Here is a 6,000-nt window from a genome sequence, read left to right as displayed (position 1 = left end):
GTTCTTGTGACATTTGAAATATGCTTTTCGAAAGACAAGTTGCGGTCTAGTATAACACCCAGGTCTTTTACTGTAGAGGATAAAGTAACAGGACATCCTTCTAGATTAAGGTTGTACTGTAAGAGGTTTTGTGGGCAGTTTTTTGGACCAATCAGTAATACCTCCGTTTTATCTGAATTTAATATAAGAAAATTACACGTCATCCAATATTTTATATCTTTAACACACTCTGTCATTTTAGATAATTTAGTGTTATCATCTGGTCGTGATGAAATATATAATTGAGTGTCATCAGCATGTGGAACAGTGGAAACGTATTCCATGTTTTCTTATAATATTACCAAGTGGCAGCATATAAATTGAGAATAGCAGAGGGCCTAATACAGATCCTTGCGGCAATCCATAATTTACTGACGTTATCTTTGATTTTTCCCCATTTAAATGGACAAAATGGTAACGGTCTGATAGGTACGATCTAAACCAGCTTAATGCCTGTCCCTGAACACCAGTGTAATTTTGAAGTCGATCTAAGAGTATTTTATGATCTATAGTGTCGAACGCAACACTAAGATCGAGTAAAACTAGTATTGAGATACTAGTTTATGTGAGTTTGTGGTCTTTGCAACAGTGTTTAACAAAACACATTATTTGTTGTAAAGAAAGCCATGAACAAAAAGATCAGCTGATCTTGAGAACAGCATCATAAAGGGGAATAATTACTATTATTCTTGTAAAGTGATTTTATTTAGAAACCGACATCAAGAATCAGCAATGCATCTCAACAATGGTGACATGCTTCATATTGTAATGCATGCTGGGAGCCATGATTTTAATACTATGGTGGCTCCCAGCATGCATTGCGGCATGAAGGATGTCACCATTGTTGAGATGCATATGCTGATTATTGATGTCTGTGTGTGTGTACAATTTCCCTTTATAACATATTTTAAAATCAGAATTCAGAATGTCTGATCTGCTGCAAGACAGTTTTGCTGGTAAAATGGGTTGCAAAATGTTCACAAAAAAATAATAAATTTTGGTCAAAAATAAGATTAGTGTCAAACTCAAACTCAGTCAAACTGCCCAACCAAAATTGTGATGACCAAATGATTTCCAATAGACAAAAAATGTTGAATTGGCTCAACTACAAAAGATTTGTTACAGAATAGTTGCATCTCTCGAGAAAACAAATTATGTCAAGTTGACTCATTTTGTGTGTCACAGACAACTTATTTTCAGTTCGTATAACTGTTATTTACAAAAGTTGAGTCAACAAGAAAAAGCTAGGAGAAATTAGTACTAAGATTTTTTTGGTTGTTCAAGCTTAATTTTTTTTTTTACAGTGATGCTTAAGTCTTATCAACGCTGAGCTGGAGTCTGAAGCAATCACAGCTTGCTAAGGTCTATTGCTCTCAACCAACATCAATGCCATGCTATAATTTCTGCTGTGTATACAGCTAAATCACCATTCATTATTTTAGCAAATGCAATGTTTACTTGAGGGATAACATTAGCAATTCGCATTTTCTTATCAGTCTGCTTAGATGCATCAGTATATGACATAATTCCTTCTTTATATTTCCTTATGTAATTCTGAACCCTGTAATGATCCACTTCATTAACTTCATTTTCCTCCAATAAAGCCAAGTCGACTGACAATAGGAGGTACAACTGGATATACCATATATGTAGGGCTTATTTTCAGAGCACTGATTCCCATTGTTACCTTCTGCCTTATTGTCCAACCAAACCTTTTAATTAGCTCATTCTCTCTCTCTTCACATTGCCAGGCATAGGCTATAACTGACTGACTCGTATGTTTTTCAGTATGACCCCTCAGATGAGATAGCTGGTCTCTTCTAAGATGGAGAGGCATCTCCCCCATCTCTACCTGACCGTTCGCAAATTAAAGTGGCAGCGCATGTTTCGTGGTCAAAATGAACACAAATTGACATGAAAATGTAGTAATTTGATCATAAATGCAATTAATTAAATTAAATGTAGTAATCTCACCATAAATGCGTTTAATTAAATACTACTATTTTTCAAATAAATTCTTGTATATTTCAACAAGGTCATAATGAACGACGATCGTCTCATGGTGGAAAAGCAAGTTGTGACATGCAAGATTTATTGTATAAGGATTTAAATTATGCAAAAGAGTCTGCCGTTTTTGTCAATTTTAAGTTTTAATTTAAAATGTCTGCTATTTTAATATACAAGTAAGGTTAAATATGTTACCACTTGCTTAAGCAACTTATTATATAATCTATATAGAAGTAATGCATTGAATAATAGCTACGTTGTTTAAATTTTGTTTAAAAGTGAATACATCTCCCAGTCAACACGGTGATCTCACAGTGATCTCATCATGTGGTCACAACGTGAGCAATGTGAGTTCACAGTGAGCTAAAAGTGTAACCTCACAGCGCACTCACTGTGTGCTCATGGCCGCAATATGAGCTCATCCCAGCTAGAAATGTTATTGTTCTATGAATGTTTTGAGAGCATTATATTATGTTATGGTTTCTGTAGCTAATTTTATTTTTGTCACCAGAATGTTCTCCTAAAAAGTAGGATAACAGTCTCTAAAAAAATGTTTTAAATGTTTAGTGATTACATTGATAGAACATTATCCCCTAACATTATTATAAGGGTTTAGCGGGAAGTTTCCCAGCAGACACAGGACTGATCCTCTTAAAAGAGGTTTAGATGTCGAAGTTGGTTTGAAAGTAGTTGTTTGGTTTGGTCACCATTATGGAGGTCAGTGTTTGCTTTAGTTGGGCTCTTTGGCCTTGACTATTTGATGTTAGTTTTTCTCTGGCTGTTGTGTTTGCTATAGAAAGAGAAAATGTGAAGTATATACACAGCAATAACTCCGGTGTTCACCGCAGACACTCCAGTGTTAAATTAACACTCCTGGGAGTTTATATGAGTCCACTCACAAGACCGTGACATTTTGGACGGAAACTTTAGCCTGGTGTTCGGAAGCCCCGAGTCCTGGCTGCTAAACAACAAATGGCTTTGATTTCCTTGTGTACTTTTGTAGGAACATGGTTGTTCTGTCAGTTTTACATGTTGTAAATGTTTAAAAATTGTGTTTTAATAAACTATAAATGTCAAATAAAACTGTGCAAACTCCTTTTTATAAATAAGAAATAAGACGTTATAAGAAAAAGTGCCGTTTATTTTACACCTGCACACAGAGTAAGATTATTGATTGCTAATTATAATCGATAAAGTAAGATTATATACAGGGACACTTAGTGTATAGACATTGTTTAAATATTTACTCTTTGTACATAAATAATTAAACATGTACATCAACATTCAAAGTTACAAAATATGCAAGGAAGTAGTTAAAGTGCTACAGCTCTCCAGTCTTTCAGCCGGGCACGCATCCATTGCCATAAGTCCTTAAAGTTGACCTTGGACAGAATGTTTCTGTTGAAGTTAGGGAATGAAGTGAAATGTCTTCCCGGTTGGTGTTTGAAAACTTCGTTCTTGTTTCCGGCCAGTTCCGTCGCATGCCATACGTCACGTCACGACCACACGCTAGCGATTGGTTGTGACAGATCCAGAGTGACTCAGGGCAGATCCAATAGTTTTGAACTTCAAAAGAGTACCCGCCTACCAGGAAGTTAACGTTTCTCTCTTGAGAGAGGCCAGACTAAGTACTGAAGAGAAATGAAATCGAGCGGAAGTACGTAGGAGGGCGGTGCCAGGCTAGGCAATTGCAGCTGACCATACCAACGTTGGCCCAACGTTGTATTTCTGTCAGACAGGTTGGGCCAACGTAACCAACCAATATTGACGTTGGCCCAACGTCTGTTTGCTACCTGGGTTCCACATTGATTCGATGTCAGTTTGCTATCTGGGAAGTTATCAGCAACTTTTATTTAACAAAAAACAGTTGTCAGCATTGCGATTATCTTTGTACACATATACACTCTTTAATAGCCCAGTCAACACTTTGATCTCACAGTGATCTCTCCATATGATCACAATGTGAGGTCACAGTGAGTTAAAAGTGTAACCGCACTGTGCACTCACTGTGTGCTCATATTATGGTCACAATATGAGCTCATCCCAGCTAAAAATGTTATTGGACGTGGACTCCAACGTCACTCAGATGTCAAATTTTGGTTGAAAATTAAAATTGGGTTGACGTCTAAACATTTTTCTGGTAAGAAGATTGAAAGTCGTAAGAAGATTGAACGAGAATAGAAAGTTGATAGATGGTAAGAAGATTGAAAGAGAAAAGAAAGTTGATGCATGTAAGTAAGAAGATCCTTTTAAAAGAAAGATCTATAATAGCTACCGGTCGATATAAAATACGTCCGACTGTTTGCACTGTATTTTATTTTTTATTTATTTATTTTTTTTCCAAACTGTGATTCAGGAAGATTTTATTAATTTTTAGGGCTGTCTGATTGGAAGAGATTTTGAAGGGGAACGGGAGAGCTTCACTCCGACGAGGCGAGTGAAGATTAGCTATACTATGGAGAGTATAGAGGTTCGCTGTTTGTTTAAAACAGCAAAAGTGAAACGTGCTCTGTGGGGGCCCAGTGGGGCAATACTGGTGTGGTACACCACCCCAGCAGAGGACGTCCCTGGATTAGGTCCAGTGGCACCGCAAACCTGCTCAATCGCTTCCATCTCAGATAGGGGTGATTATTAATTATCAGGGCTGTCTGATTGGAAGAGATTTTGAAGGGGAACGGGAGAGCTTCACTCCGACGAGGCGAGTGAAGATTATCTATACTACGGAGAGTATAGAGGTTCGCTGTTAGTTTAAAACAGCAAAAGTGAAACGTGCTCTGTGGGGGCCCAGTGGGGCAATACTGGTGTGGTACACCACCCCAGCAGAGGACGTCCCTGGATTGTAGGTCCAGTGGCACCGCGAACCTGCTCAATCACTTCCATCTCAGACACGGTTTTAATTATTCTTATTTCTTTTGATTATTTTAATTTCTTCTATGTAAAGCACTTTGAATTACCACTGCTTAGCCTTGCATTTACTGAATGAGCACTGTGCCACTGTTCGTCCGACTGTTTGCACCGTATTTTATTTTCTAAACTGTTTTAATTATTCTTATTTCCTTTATTATCTATGTAATTATTTTTATTTCTTCTATGTAAAGCACTTTGAATTACCACTGTGTATGAAATGTGCTATATAAATAAACTTGCCTTGCCTTGCCTTGCCTTGCCTTGATGTCAGGATCCAACTTTATTAAACAACTCCACAAATAGCATTACTAGCTTCACTTATTACAAAAAAAAAGAAGAGAAAATTTGAGAAAATCTCAAATTGTAAGCCACCATTATGGAGATCAGTGTTTGCTTTAGTTGGGCTCTTGACCCTTATATTATTAACTTAAGATTTTACTTGTCTGTCGTTACTGATTAATAACAGTCAGACGGACAAAGAGAAATTGTGATGTGATGGTGTCGGTTATGTTTTGGCATAATCATATTGTGATCTGAAATGATCAAAACATATTTAGATAGTTTGGGTTAACTTGTTTATACAGTAGCTCTATGTTTCTAAATCATATGATTTTCAGTATTTTTAATATAATCCAATTATAGTTGTTCTAATCAAAAACACAGACATCAATAATCAGCCTGTGAATCTCAACAATGGTGACAAGAATAAAGCATGTTGCAGTGGCTGCCACCAATCAACTCATTAATGGCTCCCATCATGCATTGCGGAATTAATAAATTATGATCTGATTTGTCGAAGTAATTTCCTTTTCCTAATTGAATATTTTGCTCATCACCATTGTTGAGATGCATAGACTGAATCTTCATGTCTGTGTGTGCCTAACAGAAAGGTTTTTTTTTTTTCAAAACAACTTTAAAATAAATTATTCCGTATTTATTTATCAAAAATTCTGGATATTTATGTAGAATCACAGTTATGCTGTAATAAACAACTTCAAACTAAATCTGAAATAAGGGTTCAGTGATCAATTTCAAATTATGATTGTC

This window comes from Phoxinus phoxinus, assembly GCF_949152265.1.
Source record: "Phoxinus phoxinus genome assembly, chromosome: 1".
Taxonomy (NCBI): domain Eukaryota; kingdom Metazoa; phylum Chordata; class Actinopteri; order Cypriniformes; family Leuciscidae; genus Phoxinus; species Phoxinus phoxinus.
This window is presented reverse-complemented; position numbering follows the sequence as displayed.